Genomic DNA, 21,005 nt, shown 5'->3' on the forward strand with positions numbered 1-21,005 from the left:
ACTCTAAGTAGATTAACGCTGAGTTAAGCGCGTGCACCACAACTATGAAAAGCCATCATTAATGGAGCTCCGATATTACGATTCACCATGGCAACAGCAAGTGACAAAATGACGTCCACATACTTCTGTGTCAATGCAAGTTTAATTCTTATCACTGTTATAATATCAAAGGTGAAAAGTTATTGAACTAATATTCATTTTCATGGTATCCCACATGCAAAAAAAGAAGAAAAAAAAATAATTTAACAAGATGCAATAATAAAAGTGTAAATTATTTCATTATTATTAAACAATTGTTAGGCAATTTACTTCCACTTTTAGAACATTTTCTTCATTTTTATTGAAAATAAATGCCTTTCTGATGTGATATGTGATGGGAAAAGGGAGAATAGCGAGCTCGGCAGAAGGCGGATTCGAACCCAGTCAATCGCATAACAAATAAATTCTCTGAATCGAACACACTGCCTACACCACTGCAACCACAGGAACGTGCACCAATTTTAACCTGGTCTGACGTTAGTGGGCGGAACTACTGTAAATTTGTACTTAGTAATAGACACTCCGAATAATCTTGTTTACCGTTTGCATTAAGATTATTTTTATTACCAAACTGGCAGATATTGATCTTTTACTTATGTAAAATGCACTTAATTTAGATCCCCCCAGGAAACAAAACTAAATATCTTATATCATTTTCGTATATGCAAAATCCATCTTGATTTAAGAATTTTTAGATATTTGTACTTGAAATAGGACAAAAAATACTCCATACGAAAAGCATTTTTGCAGCATGAACGAATGAATGAACTATTTAAACATCACTTGCACTTTAAAAAGGGGGAGGAGACGGAAGGAAATTCTGAGTTTACCGAAGAAAACCTGCTCCTGACCAGGTTAGGTTCACAGAGTAAGTTACCATGGTAACTGACTCTGAGTAAGAGTTACCTCCCTTTTAGAAACGGGCTTGACTTAACCTGCTTTCTTGGGTTTGACATACCTCCCATTATGAAACGGAAAACCCAAAGTTTCCCTCATTTCAGGGTTAACATACTCAGAGTTTTCACTTAACCTCCTTTCTGAAAGCGTCTCTCCTGATCCTCTGTGTCTCCAGCGTCTTCTTATCCCAGACTCCATCCCATGCCAATATACTCACTGAAGTGTTTGCTTGACTGCTCAGGTCCACGATCTCCTCCAACCATCTACAAAACAAAGAACTGTCAGTATTCTCATTCAATATTACCATCCTGCTTATACTAAATAACTCACCTGCTTGTTTACAATCCCTGCTACGATCAATAAAGCCTGAGATTCATTTCTATGTTGTTGTGAGTCTGTGTTCCGTAACAACAGGATTATCATCGTTTGTGGTTTTTATCTCCCTTTTGAATTAAGCTTCAGCAATTATACAGTATGTGTTTGTGCGCGTGTTGACATGGGTATTACAAGGAGAGGGTGACTTATGAGGACATTACCCCATGTCCCCATTTTTCAAAAGGCGCTTAAATCATACAAAATGAAACGAAAGTAAAAATGTGCAGTTTCCTGTGATGGGTAGGTTTAGGTGTAGGGTGATAAATACAGTTTGTACAGTATAAACCATTACGCCTATGGAATTTCCCCACAATTCACAAAAACAAACATACGTGTGGACTATTTACGTGTGGAGTCTTACTGCCTGTGAGGTATCTAACTTGTTCTTTGTTCAAATGTTGTTGTTTTTTTGTTTTTTTAAGATTTTTGTGCTACACAAACAACTAACCACTGTCCACCATTTGTAGCCCAAATTTAAAAGCCATTATTATTTTCTAATGTGCACAGTGGATGCCAGTGAGATTATTTGATTCAGCAGGATGCCATTTTCCCAGCAATTTTCTCACAAATTGATCTAACATCAACAAAAGCATCACTGCATCGAACGCACACTATGTAATCCAGTTTAACATTTAAATATCATTTAGGCATTGGCCCATCTGTAATATTACAATCTGATGTTTAATTTACAACATCTAACCTTTTAATTAGATCTGTGGTGATGCTGTTTACCGTCCCTCCCTCCTAAAGCCAGAGAATGACATTTGTGATATTTCAAATAGCTTGCGATGAATTATTCACATTCAGTTACATGTTTTCCCTCTTCGTTTTTAATCCTTGTTGGCCACAGTGTGATACCAGAGAGCAGTGTGGGAGGGAGGAGAAGTGGGTGTGCCAGGTGAGGCCTTGGGTGCATGAGTGGCCAGCTGATGGGATACCCATCTGCCTTAGATGGCATGAGAGACAAAAATTGACAGGTGCCTTGCATCTTTCAACCCTAAACACTAGTCCTGGTACTGTTTGCTTGCGCGATACATGAAAGCTACTTGTATAGCACACACACAATCTATGGCTTCTAAATGAAATCAACGGTAGTGTTAGAGTGAATAGTTTTTAGTAACATTGGGAACAAGTGTTATTAGTAACACTTTACAATAAGGTTTTATTGTGGTATGTTGTTCACTTCCTGTCCTCTGTGGAGCCTCTCCTGCTCACAATAACAGGTTAAAGCAGAACAGCCAATCACTGAAACCCGTGGAGGAGCAAAGTTGGGACAGAAATGCTTAGATTTTCAGAAATCCACTTCATCAGTGGGGACAAAAACGTGGTGTCTGAGCTCCTAGAGATCCACACACTCATTAAAAAGATCCAATTAATGCTCAGGCATGGATGTGAAGTCTCCAGAGAGGGGAGAAATCTCCAGTCCCTGCTGCGCTGGAGGAGGATGTTGGTCACAGAGTCAATTATTACAATCCTTACTGGAATACAGCCTTCAGTACCCTGCACAGGGACACAAGACTACAAAAGTGACAGGCAGCTAGTCTTGCGTGAACTTTTTACACTGTTTTCTGTGTTTCCACATTAATTTAAGCAATATTTTCTTAATATACAACACTGTTAAGAAATCAAACATTTTGCGGGTTTGGAGTAGCATGAAAACCCAAGTACCTGCAAAATAGCCTGAAAAATTAAGCCATTTTACAAGAAAAAGGATGTTAACATTTATAAAATCTTTGAACTTCAAGTCGACAAGCTAAATATTATATAAGCTATTTTATTTTATTAATTTTATAAAAAGTTTATCATTTTCAAAAAAGTAACGTCTTAAAACTGTTTAAGCATCTGATTTGTACGGAGCCCCGGACATGACAGGCAGGAAAAAAAATAGGCTAAATCGTGTACACAATTTACTAATTCGTTCCCTCGATTTACTAAAAAGTGCGCATGATTTACTATTTCATTCCCTCGATTTATAAATCATGCGCATGATTTATAAATCAAGGGAACGAAATAGTATATTGTGTGCACGTTTTAGTAAATCGTGTGCACGATTTAGTAAATCGAGAGAACGAATTGGTAAATCGTGCGCACAATTTAATTTTTTTTCTTGCATGTCGTGCGGGACTCCATAGATTTGTATTATTTTCTTTGTTTTTGCAAATAATAAATTGAAATATTAAATAAATACATTATAAAAAAAGTAATAAATCATTTAACTTTAAATAAATCCATACAATTTATAAATTATTACATGAGAGAACATCGACACCGCATCATGGTGTTGATTCCATAGACATTATACAGGTGCTGGTCATATAATTAGAATATCATCAAAAAGTTGATTTATTTCACTAATTCCATTCAAAAAGTGAAACTTGTATATTATATTCATTCATTACACACAGACTGATATATTTCAAATGTTTATTTCTTTTAATTTTGATGATTTTAACTGACAACTAAGGAAAATCCCAAATTCAGTATCTCAGAAAATTTGAATATTACTTAAGACCAATACATAGAAAGGATATTTAGAAATCTTGGCCAACTGAAAAGTATGAACATGAAAAGTATGAGCATGTACAGCACTCAATACTTAGTTGGGGCTCCTTTTGCCTGAATTACTGCAGCAATGCGGGATGGCATGGAGTCGATCAGTCTGTGGCACTGCTCAGGTGTTATGAGAGCCCAGGTTGCTCTGATAGTGGCCTTCAGCTCTTCTGCATTGTTGGGTCTGGCATATCGCATCTTCCTCTTCACAATACCCCATAGATTTTCTATGGGGTTAAGGTCAGGCGAGTTTGCTGGCCAATTAAGAACAGGGATACCATGGTCCTTAAACCAGGTACTGGTAGCTTTGGCACTGTGTGCAGGTGCCAAGTCCTGTTGGAAAATTAAATCTGCATCTCCATAAAGTTGGTCAGCAGCAGGAAGCATGAAGTGCTCTAAAACTTCCTGGGATATGGCTGCGTTGACCTTGGACCTCAGAAAACACAGTCGACCAACACCAGCAGATGTCATGGCCCCAAACCATCACTGACTGTGGAAACTTTACACTGGACCTCAAGCAACGTGGATTGTTGGTACTGGTTGTACCTAGGATAGCTAAGTCCACTAAAGGAGGGAGAGCGTTTTCACATTTGGCTCCGAAACTCTGGAATAGCCTTCCTGATAATGTTAGGAGCTCAGACTCGCTCACCCAGTTTAAATCTAGATTAAAGACGCATCTCTTTAGCCAAGCATTCACATAATGCATCTCATACCAGATCAACTGCACATGACTATCTTTGCTTAAAGTTATGAACAGCAGCTACGCTAATTATTCTCCTTTTGCTTTTCTGTTTTACCTCGGGACACCCGCCCTGAGGTGACTAGAGAGGACTTCAGCTTCAGTTTGGATCCAGCCTCTTAAGAAGACCTCAGACGACCATCACCTGTGAAGAGATGGCGCCAGCTCCTGCGAGGACTTCAGAAGACGCAATCATCTGGATCAACATTCACATTGCACAATCTCTATATCCTAATTTATTGTTAATGTAATTCATTTTCCAGGAGCTCTTTGCTTCTACCTTCAGTTAAACTGCTAACAGTGATTGTAATTAATTACCTAAAGTATATTATTTGCTAACTACATTCTTTAAATTGTAATGTTGACATCCATTTTCTGTAAAGCTGCTTTGAAATGATATGTATCGTGAAAAGCGCTATACAAATAAATTTGAATTGAATTGAATTGAATTGAATTGAATTGTGTGCCTCTCCTCTCTTCCTCCAGATTCTGGGACCCTGATTTCCAAAGGAAATGCAAAATTTACTTTCATCAGAGATCATAACTTTGGACCACTCAGCAGCAGTCTGTTGTTCAAAAGTGGCTTGACTCAAGGAATGCGACAGCTGAAACCCATGTCTTGCTTACGTCTGTGCGTAGTGGTTCTTGAAGCACTGACTCCAGCTGCAGTCCACTCTTTGTGAATCTCCCCCACATTTTTGAATGGGTTTTGTTTCACAATCCTCTCCAGGATGCGGTTATCCCTATTGCTTGTACACTTTTTTTCTACCACATCTTTTCCTTCCCTTCGCCTCTCTATTAATTTGCTTGGACACAGAGCTCTGTGAACAGCCAGCCTTTTTTGCAATGACCTTTTGTGTCTTGTCCTCCTTGTGCAAGGTGTCAATGGTCGTCTTTTGGACAACTGTCAAGTCAGCAGTCTTCCCCATGATTGTGTAGCCTACAGAACTAGACTGAGAGACCATTTAAAGGCCTTTGCAGGTGTTTTGAGTTAATTAGCTGATTAGAGTGTGGCACCAGGTGTCTTCAATATTGAACCTTTTCACAATATACTAATTTTCTGAGATACTGAATTTGGGATTTTCCTTAGTTGTCAGTTATAATCATCAAAATTAAAAGAAATAAACATTTGAAATATATCAGTCTGTGTGTAATGAATGCATATAATATACAAGTTTCACTTTTTAAATGGAATTAGTGAAATAAATCAACTTTTTGATGATATTCTAATTATATGACCAGCACCTGTATGGTTGATCCTATGGGAACGCCTTCAGTGTGAGCAGGGGCCTCTTTTCAAAAAGGAGGTTAAGTGAGAACTCTGAGTATGTTAACCCTGAAATGAGGGAAACTCTGGGTTTTCCGTTTCAGAATGAGAGGTATGTCAAACCCGAGAAGGCAGGTTAAGTCAAGCCTGTTTCTGAAAGAGAGGTAAAATATACTCAGCGTCAGTAACCATGGTAACTTACTCTGTGAACCTAACCTGTTTGCGAATAGGTTTTCTTCTGTAAACCCAGAGTTTCTTTTGGTCTCCTCCCCCTTTTTAAAGTGCAAGTGATGTTTAAATACCTCATTCATTCATTCATTCATTCACACTGCAAAAATGCTTTTATTACTGAACATTTTTTGTCTTATTTCAAGTACAAATATGTAAAAATCAAGATGGATTTCTATATAAGAAAATTATATAAGATATTTAGACTTCCTGGGGGATCTAAATTAAGGGCATTTTGCTTAGGTAAAATTATCTGCCAGTGTGGTAAAAAAATAATAATCTTAAAGCAAATGGAAAACAAGATCATTCTATTACTAAGTAGGAATTTACAGTAGCTCCGGCAACCAATGTCCACAAGGTTAAAAACAATGTTAGAGATTAACTTTTTCAGTGGTGTAGGCAGTAACATAACGCATTGGGCACGGACAACTAATTTATGACACGATTGACGAGGTTTGAATCCGACTTTTGCTGAGCTCGCTCTTCTCCTTTTTCCCATCATATAACACATCAGAAAGGCATTTATTTTCAATAAAAATTAAGAAAATGTTCTTAAAGTGGATGTTGTTTAATAATGATAAAATCATTTACACTCTGTTATTATTGCAACTATACTAAGGTGCAAATAGTATATATCTGCCAGTATAAAGTATAAGTAACATCTAATTACTATTTACATATATTGCAAAGTAAGAAAAATGCATTTAAATTATTATTCTTTTTTATTGCCCGTGGGATACCATGAAAATGAATATTAGTTCAATAACCTACCGTTCTGCCATTTTTCGACTGATATAATAACAGTCGTAAGAATTAAACTTGTATTAACTCTGAAGTATGCAGACGTCTTTTTGTCGGGTGCTGTTGCCATGGTGAATCATAATATCAGAGCTCCATTGATCATGGCTTGTCATAGTCGTGGTGCACGCAGTTAACTCCGAGTCAACCTACTCAGAGTTGATTGAACTAACTCAGTTCAGCTGTTCTGAAACCAAAATCTCAGAGTTCAAGTTTTAACTCAGAGTTGGTTGAACCTCCTTATTGAAACGGGCCCCAGGTGTCTAAGTCACGTTTGTACACACCAAGCCATTGGCCAAGGACAAAGTCAGGTGACACAACGTTGTGCGTGATAAAGTCTACTGTGTCTCATTTCGAATTCTGCATCCTCCGGAGGTCGCATTTGAAGGCTGCATATGTCATCGAGTCTTATTTAAGAAAAGTAAGCATTAGGTTGCAAAATAAGAAAGAAATGACAGTATTTTACACCTCACAAGGAATAACAGTCAATTTTATTACGGTTACTTTTCTTAAATAAGACATCCTTGATGACATATACAGCTTTCAAATGCAACCTCTGGAGAACCCAGCTTCCAAAACATCCCTTTTGCAGGGAACAGGGTTATATACATAACCCTGAGATGTTTTTGCTTGTTGATAGTAGATAGTTGAAATGTCTCTTACTTTTTTCTCTTTGATTACTACTTTACTTTTACCCTACTGTGAAGTGCTTAGAATGCAGTTTTTTTTATTTTTTTATATGTATACGAAATACGTATTTTGGTCTTGACACCTATATCAGCTGGGAGAGCACTGTGATTGCATTGATTTGGATAGTCTTTGTGAATCTAGAGTGTAAACAGGCCAGAGAAGTGTTAGAGAGTGTGATGTCCTTGAGTATATGAGAGCTACAGAGTCAGTGTGTTCTCACCCCTCTACCTCAACCCTTTTCCCCATGCTGAAGCCTTTGATAGCAACAGACGTAAGACCAAGTCTCCATGTTCTTCTTCTCCTTACCTGTCACCTTACATCTCTGGTCCCTGAAATTTTCTTCTCTGATCTTTTGGTACTGTCAACAGAATCTGCAGCGTGTGAGAAAGAGAGGTAGAAACCAGTCAGATGGTGTGTGTACACATGTCAAGGTGGGAAGAAAATGGTAAGAGCATAAAAAAATGGCATGCGAGCGAATTAATACAGAGGTGACTGCGGGCCATCAGCTCTGCTCACCCTAAACTGACAGATTTGTGCTTTATACATGCTGCACTATGAATAAAATTAAGTGTTTGTTCAGTGTCAGACTTTGCAAAATGACAACATTAAACAAGACGCATAAACTTAGAAAATAATATCTGCATTTGAAGGTAAACTGCACTTGGTATATTAAAGCAGCTGTCAGCAGTGCAGTAAGTTGGATCTGGCAAAGCATTTGAATTAGCTTGGTTACCAAGAGTCTTGGACCTTGGGAATAGCAGGATACAGAGGACAGCAGCAGAAATAGTTAAAATTGTTTCACACCTTTCTGATTCCTCAATTTGCCCAAATAATTGGAAACCATGGCAACCACATTACCTTGGAATACAAGACGGTGGGGCTGAATTCCCAGTCTGGATTTTTTTCTCTCGTCATCATGGTGAGCCATATTTGTTGAAATGAAATGGTAAAATGTGACATTTGGTCTTTCACAAGATATGAAGAGTTTTCACTAAACGTGGCATTTTGATATGCATCTTAAATACCTCTATTGTGTAGGAGCACCATCATGTATCTAAACAGGCACCCAGGAATGATGTTTATCATTACAACTGCTTAAAAAAATGGAAATGCACTATTTATTTGCTGTCAGACACATCATGCACATATGCCATGTTAAACTACTGCCAGCTCGTTTCTCCCCTCCTCCTTTTCCAACAGTCAACACAAGCTGCAAATTATCATTTGCACAAGTAATTCTCTCTTCCTCACACACAAGATTTATTTTGGAGGCTCATTTTAAATGGTTTGTTACGCACAACCACTCCTTGTTTTGCACAAATATCTTAATAAGAGTGTGTGTGTTAAAGGTGATATAAAAGATGATTTCACACCAGAGAATCAATTTTAACAAATTGTTGTCATATTAGAAGACATCCTTTTGACAAATACAAAAAAAAAAGACTAATTGTTTTTTATCTTTAACTTTTTAATTTAACATTTCACTCAAATCTTTACGCTGATAAATTATTTTATTAAGAACATTATTTTTCGTATTCACATTTAATTGGAGAATATCAATGTATCAATATTTATTTAAAGGTACATTATGTAACTTTTGGGCCTCCTAGTGGTTAAAAAACAAAACTTCCTGCATTTTGCGAAAGAACATTGTTTTGGTTGTGCTTCTGCGCTGCGTGACTATGCAGATGAATATGGATAAAAATATTCTACTGCTCATAAAACATCCATATACAAGACAAATATAACCAGTTTAGATGGAAATTATCTCAAGAAGACATTACTGTAGCTATACCTATTAATAGACATGATACTTCCTCAAAAATAAATTCCAGCACAGCGCAGCAGCTACAACTCATAATGAAATGACCCTTCACAATAGATTATGCTTTACAATGAACTTTGTTAGAGAGCTACAATTTGTCTGATCAATAAAATACTTTACTCACCTGTTTAGTAATAAAAACGCCATTTCCGCAACGCTTATACAACATTTGAAATCCCCCAGTTCTCTGAAAAGCCAATGTTAAATCATGTTTTATTACAAGCTTTGTTGCATTCTCTTTTTGCCAGCAGACTCTCCTGTGTTGTGTGGTTTAAAAAAAACAAAAAAACAGGAGATTCCCCGGAGTTTTAAGATTTAGCGTGTTCTAACCTATACCACTTCCACGCCATACACGTGTCAAAGTAGCCTATTTACTGATGTGACAATGCATTGTTGGCATGTTCATATTTTGAGGCAACTGAAAATGACTGCGCATTAACCAACAAAAACCTGGTCTAAAGTCAATGGCGCAATGTTTTTGTTTTGTTTTGTTTTTTATTTAAAGGGCGTGTTAGTAATATGTGCCTATAGGTAGTGCACAACATGCGTACACTCTGCTTGTTACACACAAACATGCCAAATATTAAAAATAAAAGGATTACAATGTAAAAGATTATTATTGTATACATAAAGATAAAAATGCTTACATGTCATAATGGATAGTCATTGCATGTAATAAAAAAATTACCTATTTGCAGTAATGACGAATGAAATTGGCTAATTATTTGACCAATCGTGGCAATACACACATGTGGCTTGGCAAGGCAAGGCAAGGGAATGGGAGATGACACTCTGAGACATCAAACCGTGCAAATTATTATTGTTGTTATACTTTGTTCTCAAATTGTTAACAACATCAGCATTGCGTGACTATATATTTAGTGTGTGTTAGCGTTACCTGTAGATTCCAAAATCTTTTGCTTTCATCTACGGGTGAATCTCCAGTTGTCACTTATGATTGTCATTTGGAACTTTTCTGGATTACAATCTGCCATCAAAATGATAAGTTTAATTATTTCATCTGCTGTGAGAAAAGGCTATAAATGATCCGCTACCAGCAGCATCCTTTATGCATTGTCTACTAGCTGGGATTCCTTCCTTTCTGTTTACAGATGTGACGTAATGACGCAAAGACGAATGGCTGCATGCTCGAATTTCCCGCGGAAACCCACCAGTACCAATTTTTTTTAAACATTTTTACAAGCTTACTGTTGTGAATCGGGCTAAGGTAAGGAGATAGTTTTGAACACTGGCTGGTTATGTACTTGCTCTAAAATTGATTTTGGATCATTTTTAACCAAAAAAAGTTACAGACTGCAGCTTTAATGTTCCCAGAACGTTATGCTGCGTTCACACCAGACGCGACTTGCGCGAATAAATCGAGCTATTCGCGCGTAGTTGGACGCTTGAACATTTTGAGTTTACTCGCTTCATTCGCGCGTGAAAATCCCTTCACAACAGACTCGAATTTGCGTCATGAGAGGGGCTCTCCCGCTCCTTTATGTGTCCCAGACTCTCCCACTGCTTTCTGCACACTTCCTCTGAATAAACGCAACTTGTCAGTGGGGAAATAATTGTAAATTACAGCGAATAAGCTCAATTGGTCGCTTTAGTTGGCTTGTAGTTTTAATATGTATATATATATATATATATATATATATATATAGCTCAAATTGAAAATTGAAAAAAGACCGTTTTTTACAACTTTTAAGATTGTCCGACGTCCTCACTCACTTTCTTTCAAACACGATCCTTTTTATTTCTGTTTCTATAAATGTATGAAGATCTACAGCGACGATGATTTTGTCCACCATTGTTGTTTTGAATTTCTGTCTCAGCTCGCTACGTCACGTCACTACTAGAGCAAGCTTCTGATTGGTTAACGTGGTGCGGAAATTCGCCAAAGTTCAGATTTTTCAACTTGCACGATTCACGCGTTAAGCGCATCAAACGCCCGAATCGCTCAATTCGTGCTGCGTCATTCGCGCCGCAGGATGTCAATTCGCGTCTTTTACATTAACATGTAAATCACTCACGCTTACTGCTTCATTCGCGTCCGGTGTGAACGCACCATCAGTTTTTGGCTCACAGAACATTATTCTAACGTTAATCTAACATTCCCAGAGCGTTATTCTAACGTTAATCTAACGTTCCCAGAAGGTTAGTTTTTGGTTCCCAGAACATTATTCTAATGTTAATCTCAAGTTCCCAAAACATTCGTTTTTGGTTTGTATAACATTATTCTAACATTAATCTAACGTTCCCAGAACGTTAGTTTTTGGTTTGTATAACGTTATTCTAACGTTAATCTAACATTCCCAGAACGTTAGTTTATTGCTCTCAGAACATTATTCTAACGTTAATCTAACGTTCCCAGAAGGTTAGTTTTTGGTTTGTATAACGTTATTATAAAGTTAATCTAAAGTTCTCATAACGTTATTCTAACATTCCCAGAACATTAATCTAATGTTCCCAGTTAATCTAACATTCTCATAATGTTATCTTAACGTTTCCAGAACATTAGTTTTTGGTTTCCAGAAGGATATTTTGTTAAGGTTTGTTTTTGGTTAGCTAGGAAAGTTTTCTTAACATTCCCAGAATGTTAATCTAATGTTCCCAGTTAATCTAACATTCTCATAATGTTATCTTAACGTTTCCAGAACATTCGTTTTTGGTTTCCAGAAGGATATTTTGTTAAGGTTTTATTTTGGTTAGCCAGGAAAGCTTTCTTAAAGTTCCCAGAACATTTTTCTAATGATCCCAGAATGTTAGTTTTTGGTTTGTATAACATTATTCTAACGTTAATCAAACATGAATCTAATGTTCCCAGAATGTTAGTTTTTGGTTTGTATAATGTTATTCTAACATTAATCTAATTTTCTTAAAATGTTATTATAAGAACCCAGAAGTTTATTTTCTTAAGGTTTGTTTTTGGTTAGTCAGGAAAGTTTTCTTAACAGAAATAGAACATTAGTTGTTGGTTCCCAGAACGTTATGTTTAGGGCCCAAGCACCGGTGGTGTGAGGACCCTATTGTAATTGCTCAGTCAATTCTTCTTCTTCTCCGAAACAAATCACATTATTGAGGGCCTAAACATGCTTGAAAACAAACTTTGCACACGTGTCAGAAGTGGTGAAAATTAACGTCTGATATGGGTTTCTGAATTAGGTGTGGCAAAATGGCTTGATAGTGCCACCTACAAAATTTCAATTAAGCACCTTTCACGTGACGTTTCACATAAAGGTATGAAATTCGGTAGACAGATGTAACAGCCCAATACCTACAAAAAATCAGGAAGTGAGATATTTTGAATTTTCTCTGCAAAATTTTTGCAGTTTTTGTCATTTCCAGACGTTGTACTTTAACGAACTCCTCCTAGAGCTTTAATCAGAAAAACATCATATTTGGTCAGTCTAATCTAAAGGCCTTTGTGATGTTAAATTGTGAAGATCTAGAGTTTTCGCTGAAGGGCATGTCCGTGGCGGCCTGACAAAGTCTGATGTTTCACCATGAAAGAGGAAGCTGTTGTAACTCAGGCATACAGTGTCCGATCTGCCCCAAACTTCACATGTGTGATAACAGTCCTGGCCTAAAGACATCTATATGACAATATTTAGTTAGTCATAGCGCCACCTGCTGGCAAAGGAAATGGCATGCTTTGCACTATAATTCACTCCCAGAAACACATTTGTATATGCCATGATGTATCAAAACATACTAGAAACACGTTAAATTATGCAACACTTGGCTAAGTGCTAATGTATATGCGATTAACGCCACGAAACAGGAAGTTGTTGTAACTCAGGCATACAATGTTCAATCTGCTCCAAACTTCACGTTTGATAATAGTCCTGGCCTGAAGACATCTACATGGCAATATTCAGTAATAGTCGAACTGTGGTTCATCAAAATGACTTTGCCATATTTCTCCTCTATTTATCCACTTAAATGAATATCATCCACTGTTCAGTTTTCCTCAGGCCACCGGGTGGCAGTAAGCCTGGGTGTGAGGGCCCTTTCATCACTGTTTGCAGCTTTAATTAATTATTATTAACTGTAACATGGACACCTTAAAATAAAGTGTAACCTATAGTTTTCATTACAATCATAAACAGAAAAATCTACAATAATTGCTGATAACATCACATAGTTATGATGATTATATCTCCCCTGTCATCACAAAAATATCACAAGTGTAAATGAAACCCAATAGTGGTATTTGTGGCAGATGTAAAGGTATCCTTCTCTTTTTAGCAAGAGAGCAGATTGTGTGAAACTCAAAGCCTACGCTGCGGACCGAATCAAAGCCTCAGCAGTCTGATGGTGTTGATAAGCACCGCTCATTCCAAAATACCTGCTCTCGGTGGGCAGCATGTGTCTTCAAGAGGCCCTCTTATTCAACACATGGGAAAACTAAAATCCTCTCTGCGGCCATGCTGTTTAAAATCCATGAGGCATAAACTACAGGCGTGTGCCAACTAGTTAAGTGTAGGCTATGCATGCCCTCTTTTCTAGTGCCATGCTGTCAGTCCACCACCAGAGCACCTGTGGTGGGGCTTTTCACCATGACAGAGAGCAGAATTGAACCTGCCTGTTTAATATGTGGGAATATGTGGCAAGCAAATTAAATAAATAAATAGCAATAGAAAAAGGTTTTTTTTTTTTTTGTTGTTGTTTTTTTTCAACACAAAGTCTGTAAATGCTGTAAAAGAACAGACCTTCCTTTTCATCTAATGTATTAAGTTTGATATTGGTTTATGTGCTATATTTATAAATGGAAGTTAAGGGCTTGTTCATCTCATCCTGGCTAGTTGTAAAAAGCCTCTTAAATGTAATAATGAACATCACAAATCAGTGAAAATGTTAAGTATTTTATAAAAGTACAACATGTGAAACGTATGTAACAACTTGACCAAATAAAATCTTTTAGTAAGTGGCATATAGCCCCTGTTACAACTTTCCTATGTAGCAACTAGTCTTCCCCTGTATTGTTTTCTTTTGGTATTTCAACGATTTTAAATATTTAGATGTAAATGAGATTTTGTATACCAACAGTGTACATAAGTCACAAGTGATTGATTGGCCCATCATGAAGAGAGATGGATGGGATTTAATATGATGTAAAAGTCCTATGGGATATATGAGAAAATACAAAGAAAATAAAATATGTAAGTGATACATCAATCCAGACTTTCAGTATTGCAAGTAAAGCTTTATTTATATAGCTCTTTTAAAACTGTTTTCATAAAACGCTTTACAGACAACATACAAACGCCATACAGTAAAAAATAAAATGTGTTATTGTTCCTGTGAGAATAATTTATTAAATGCCACTATTAAGTATTTGATTAGTCTAAAAAACTTGTATGGGTGTATGAATAGCTGAGAATTTGATTTCTTTTGCTGATTTACAAAATTGAGCACACCAGAATCAAAAATGCAACATTTGTTGGTGACCAGCAAGGCTGTTCTTTTCCATCAGGGGAAATGGATGGGTTTAATGTAGAGATGTGAAACAACATTTGTTTTTCCCTGGAGCTATTTTTGATATTTCGGTGAAGTTTAGCATTCATTGTGTTCTGAGTAACAATTTACAAAACAACTTTGTTTTAGGTCAATAATTTTTATTTTCCACTCAGCATGTTGCATGTATGTGAATGTGTCATCAAGGCTGGGTATTGATGTTTATTTGCAGTCTTAGACCCAATGCTGCGTTTATGTTTTTTGGTAATATCCATTCCAGGGGACACTTACTGAGCAGGAGAAAAGACTGGGGGGGGGGGGGGGGGGATAAACATGCCATAGCTACAGTGATGGTCAGAATTATTGGCACCCTTGGTAAATACAGTACAGTCCAAAAGTTTGGAACCACTAAGATTTTTAATGTTTTTAAAAGAAGTTTCGTCTGCTCACCAAGGCTACATTTATTTAATTAAAAATACAGTAAAAAACAGTAATATTGTGAAATATTATTACAATTTAAAATAACTGTTTTCTATTTGAATATATTTCACAAAGTAATTTATTCCTGTGATGGCAAAGCTGAATTTTCAGCATCATTACTCCAGTCTTCAGTGTCACATGATCCTTCAGAAATCATTCTAATATGCTGATCTGCTGCTCAAGAAACATTTAATGTGTACAATTGTACAAAATATTTGTGTACAATATTTTTTTTTTCAGGATTATTTGATGAATAGAAAGTTCAAAAGAACAGTGTTTATCTGAAATCTAATCTTTTGTAACATTATAAATGTCTTTACTGCCACTTTTGATTGATTTAATGCATCCTTGCTGAATAAAAGTATTCATTTAAAAAAAAAAATTAAAAAAAAAATTCTTACTGACCCCAAACTTTTGAGCGGTAGTGTATAATGCTACAGAAGCTTTGTATTTCAGATAAATGCTGTTCTTTTGAACTTTCTATTCATCAAGGAATCCTAAAAAAAAAAGTACACAACTGTTTTCAACATTGAAAATAATCATAAATGTTTATTGAGCAGCAAATCAGCATATTAGAATGATTTCTGAAGGATCATGTGACACTGAAGACTGGAGTAATGATGCTGAAAATTCAGCTTTGCCATCACAGGAATAAATTACTTTGTGAAATATATTCAAATAGAAAACAGTTATTTTAAATTGTAATAATATTTCACAATATTACTGTTTTTTTACTGTATTTTTAATTAAATAAATGTAGCCTTGGTGAGCAGACGAAACTTCTTTTAAAAACATTAAAAATCTTAGTGGTTCCAAACTTTTGGACTGTACTGTATGTTGAAAACAGATGACTGTAAAAATAAATCTGCATTGTTTATCCTTTTGATCTTTAATTCATAAAATTAGCAAAAACCTTTCATTGAAGGAAAAGAATTGAAAGTGGGGGGAAAATAATTTTATGAAATAAAGGTTTTTCTCCAAAACACGTTGGCCACAATTATTGGCATCCTTTTATTCAATACTTTTTGCAACCTCCTTTTGCCAAGATAACAGCTCTGAGTCTTCACCTATAATGCCTGATGAGTTTGGAGAACACCTGACAAGAGATCAGAGACCATTTCTTCATGCAGAATCTCTACAGATCCTTCAGATTCCCAGCTCCATGTTGGTGCTTCTTTTTCACTTCAGTTCACTCCACTCATTTTCTATAGTGTTCAGGTCAGGGGACTGGGATGGCCATGGCAGAAGCTTCATTTTGTGTTCAGTGACACATTTTTGTGTTGGTTTTGATGTTTGTTTTGGATCATTGTCCTGATGGAAGATCCAACCATGGCCCATTATTGGATTTCTAGCGGTAGAAGCGGTAAGGTTTTGATTTTTTTATCTGAACGAGATGTCCAAGACCTCCAGCAGAAAAACAGGCTCACAGCATTAAAGAGCCAGCAGTATATTTAACAGTGGGCATGGGGTATTTTTTTATCCATGTGTGCACCAAACCCATCTGGTGGGTTTGCTGCCAAAAAGCTCTTTTTTTAGTTTCATCTGACCATAGAAGCTGGCCCCGTTTGAAGTTCCTGTCTTGTCTGTCAACTGAATATGCTTGAGATTGTTTCTGGATGAGAGCAGAGGATTTTTCTTGAAACCCTCCCGAACAACTTGTGGGGATGTAGGTGTTGTTTGATCATTTTTTTTAGGCATTCTGAGACTCAAGACTCAGCTAATCTCTGCGGTTCTCCAGCTGTGATCCTTGGAGAGTCTTTGGCCACTCAAACTTTCCTCCTCACAGCGCATTAGGACAATTTAGACACACTTCCTCTTCCAGGCAGATTTGTATCATCTTTAGTTGATTGGAACTTGGGAGTTGATTGGGATTTTAAGCTATTTTCTTACAGCCACTTTCTATTTTGTGAAGCTCAACAATCTTTTGCTGCACATCAGAACTATATTCTTTGGTTTTACTCATTGTGATGAATGATTAAGGTGAATTTGGCCTTTGTGTTTGTACTCCTGTGGAACAGGAAGTCATGGCTGGACAATTTCATGTTCATGATCACCCTGGTGTGCTAAAAAAAATGTAAATATGAATGGGAATATACTTCAGAGATATTTTACTCATAAAAAATTCTAGGGGTGCCAATAATTGTGGCCAACGGGTTTTGGAGAAAAATATTTATTTCATAATGTGGTTTTCCCCCACTTTCAATTCTTTTCCTTCAATGAAAGGTTAGATTTTTGCTAATTTTATGAATTAAAGATCAAAAGGATAAACAATGCAGATTTATTTTTACAATCATCTTTGATTATATTTACCAAGGGTGCCAATAATTCTGACCACCCTGTAAGTGAAAACATCTTTTTTTAAAGGCTTTTAGCTGATATCAGTACATTGCCATGTGCTGTAAAGAAGTATTTTTCTCAGTTTTATTTCTTGAATGGAAGGACTGAGCAGTATGCCCAGGGCAATATGCAAGAAGAAGATGAATGAAACTGATACTGAAATGTGCTCACCAGCTATTCTTTGTTAAAAAATGAGTGAAAGAAAAAGAATAAATGCAGCTATGCTTGTCTCAGCGAGAGAAAATGTTCTGTTAAACTTTTTTTATATTTCTTTTTTTTTTTTTTTTTTTTTTTGGTATGATGTAAAAATAAAACTTCTTCCAAAGTAGTAGGGCTGGGACAATACATCAATTCTTGATTCGCGATACAAAGAATCTGGAGCGATTCAGAGATTTTCAGATGTATCACAATTCTCTCTTGAATCGATTCTGAGCTTAGTTTTTAACAGAAGATGGCACTTCGTGCTTTAGAAACACTCGTACCCTGCTTGCTTCCAGTTCCTTTACACACACCACTTAAACCTTAAATTATATTTCATAAAGTTCAAAACGGTTGAAGCGAATTACAAGGGTGTTCGCAGTGGGCTGTTTACATTAATCTCGTGTCATAAAAGCATTCTGAGCTGAGCTACAAGTATATTTAACCACTTACATGACTCAACCGAACGCACAATCGCTGTCCAGCACTCTTCTTCGTGAGTATTTGAGTGTGCGTTTAAAAATTAGCCTAGAGTGCCATCTGCTGTTAAAATTTAGTTTAGAATCGATGTATTGTCCTAGCCCAACAAAGTCATTGAAAGTTGAACCACTAGCCTCATGTGAACAGGAAAATAATGACATATTATTAAACAAATACTTCTGTTGGGGAAAAGAAGAAATTGAAAAAACACCTAGGATGTCACTACATGAAGAAGTTTGAGCTCATATTAATTATCTCGTGCTGATGTTTCTGATATTCTGTTTTCATTTGGCCAGTTTTATGTTTGCTTATATATTTGTTTGTTCTTGAACATAAATTCATGTTTACACCTGCCAGAATACACAAACTCAAAAGCAGGTTTTCTGTTTTCAGTATTGAAAATGAAATTTTGATTATCAAGTTGTTAATATAATTGAAAAATTAATTTAATTTGACTAATAATGTCATCTAAAGTGACATCACAGAAGCCCACATAAGAAAGAGATTATTTTAAAGGGGATTATTTAAAAAAAAATAAAAAAAAAAAAATAAATAAAAACCTATATGTACTTTGGTATCAGTGTAACATAATGAAATGCAATATGTTTGAAAACAAGCAATATCTAGTTAAATAGAACACACTGACTTGAACATCATTCCCAAAATGAAGTTTTACAGAGAGAATATTGTGGTCAGTGGTGCACAGTACTGCACTAACAAATGTGCAAGGAAAAAGACACTATGATGTCAGAGGGTGATAAAGATTGACTATCTAAAAGAACATCTCACATATGTCATTTCTGTGCACGGATGAGCACAACTGGAGAGCAACAGAATTGTTCAGTACCTTGGAGATGAAATGAAAGTTTAAAATTGGGTAATAATTTGCCAAATCACACTGATCAACATTTCGTTTCTTAATTAGGGAATTAATGACTCCCCTTTTAAGAGTTCTTCGCATGTGACCAAGTAGAAGTGACAAGTTAATTAGCTTTAGCAAATAGTTTTTCTTAAATAGGTTTAATTTTCTCATGAAGGAGTTTCCTGAAATCATTACTGATGAAGCTCAGTTACTGCCAGGATCCTAGCCTGTATGGTTGCTGTATTGGAAATCTAATGTTATTCCTATTTTCAGTTATAATGTAAAAGTATATAAGTGTGTGTCGTTTTTTTTTCAGTCAATTTGAAAACACTTAAAGGGATAGATCACCCAAAAATGAAAATTCTGTCATCATTTACACCCCCTCAAGTTGTTCCAAACCTGTATAAATTTCTTTGTTCTGCTGTACATAAAGGAAAATGTTCGGAAGTATGTTTGTAACCAAGCAGATCTCACCCCCCATTGATGACCATAGTGGCAGTCAATGGGTGGCGAGATCTGCTTGGTTACAAACATTCTAGTACAATGTATTAGCACAATGCTAATTTTGTTGTGTAGTAATTTTCTTTGTAGTTGGAGGATCTGCATATATACCAAAGCAAAATGCTTTTTGTAGTTATTTACTGAAGTTTTAAAGATAGATCGCCCAGTGAAGTTTAGTAAAAGACTAGTCATAAGTTTCATTATAATTTCATTAGAATTTCAGTATATATATATATATATATATATATATATATATATATATATATATATATATATATATTTATACAACAGTTCTGTCTGGTTCTCGAATCCGATTGGCTGATAGCCATGCGATATTTCAGTGATAACAGCACTCCTACTGCCTTTTCACCGTTTGTATCACTCCGCTTGAAGTGAGCCGTCGTGGCGGCCGATCAAATCAACCGTAATTTTTACAAATACTACTTCTTGTACCACGAACTGTAGTTTTAATAGTTTTTTAGGCGAGAATGTAGTTGTTTAGACCTGAAATATGTGACTCATATTTAATAACAGCGCCTATTTTACAATTTGTTTTGACGTTTTCGGAGATGCGAGCTCGAGTGCGTCAGCGGCCGTTCAGTGCTTCCGTAACCGCCGAGAACAGCTTCATCTCGGCCAGTGCCTCGGGGATTTGCCGCTGGCTCTTATAGTGGTTAAACATGAGACATAATTCAATTTGAGTACATAGAACGGGCAATCTTTGGTCTTATTAATCTATTATTTGTTCCAGAGCAAGTCGAATTGTGCTATATTAAATTTGATAATAATACACGTTACGTTACATCCTTATATAGCATATTGGCTACAACTAGACGGGACATATCAGACTCTTCTCCGCTCTTCAAATACGTAAAATATTAAACTTTATAAACATATGTTTTTTTGAGTAAAGAAAACACTTTACAATTTTTTTCCAAACATCAGATCTTTATTTACCTTTGCATTGCACAGAGGAGATGTCCAAACTGTGTGCGCACTTCATTCAGGAGGTGAGGCAGATTAATGAGGCTTGATTGACAGTTTGAGGATCCAATGGAGTTAGGAGGTTTTGTCACAAGCTCTTTAAAATCCTTTTCATTCGTTAAATATTTGTAAAACCCACATACAAGCGTAAATGGTGACCTATTTTTTTTTAATAACTAGTGCTTTATGTTTGACTGAACTGTACAATTGTGCTTATTTGTTGTTCAATAAATATTATTTATTTTATATAAATATGTCCAATAAGTAATATGGATTGAGTGAACATTACATT

Source organism: Megalobrama amblycephala, linkage group LG23 (assembly GCF_018812025.1).
Source record: "Megalobrama amblycephala isolate DHTTF-2021 linkage group LG23, ASM1881202v1, whole genome shotgun sequence".
Lineage (NCBI taxonomy): Eukaryota > Metazoa > Chordata > Actinopteri > Cypriniformes > Xenocyprididae > Megalobrama > Megalobrama amblycephala.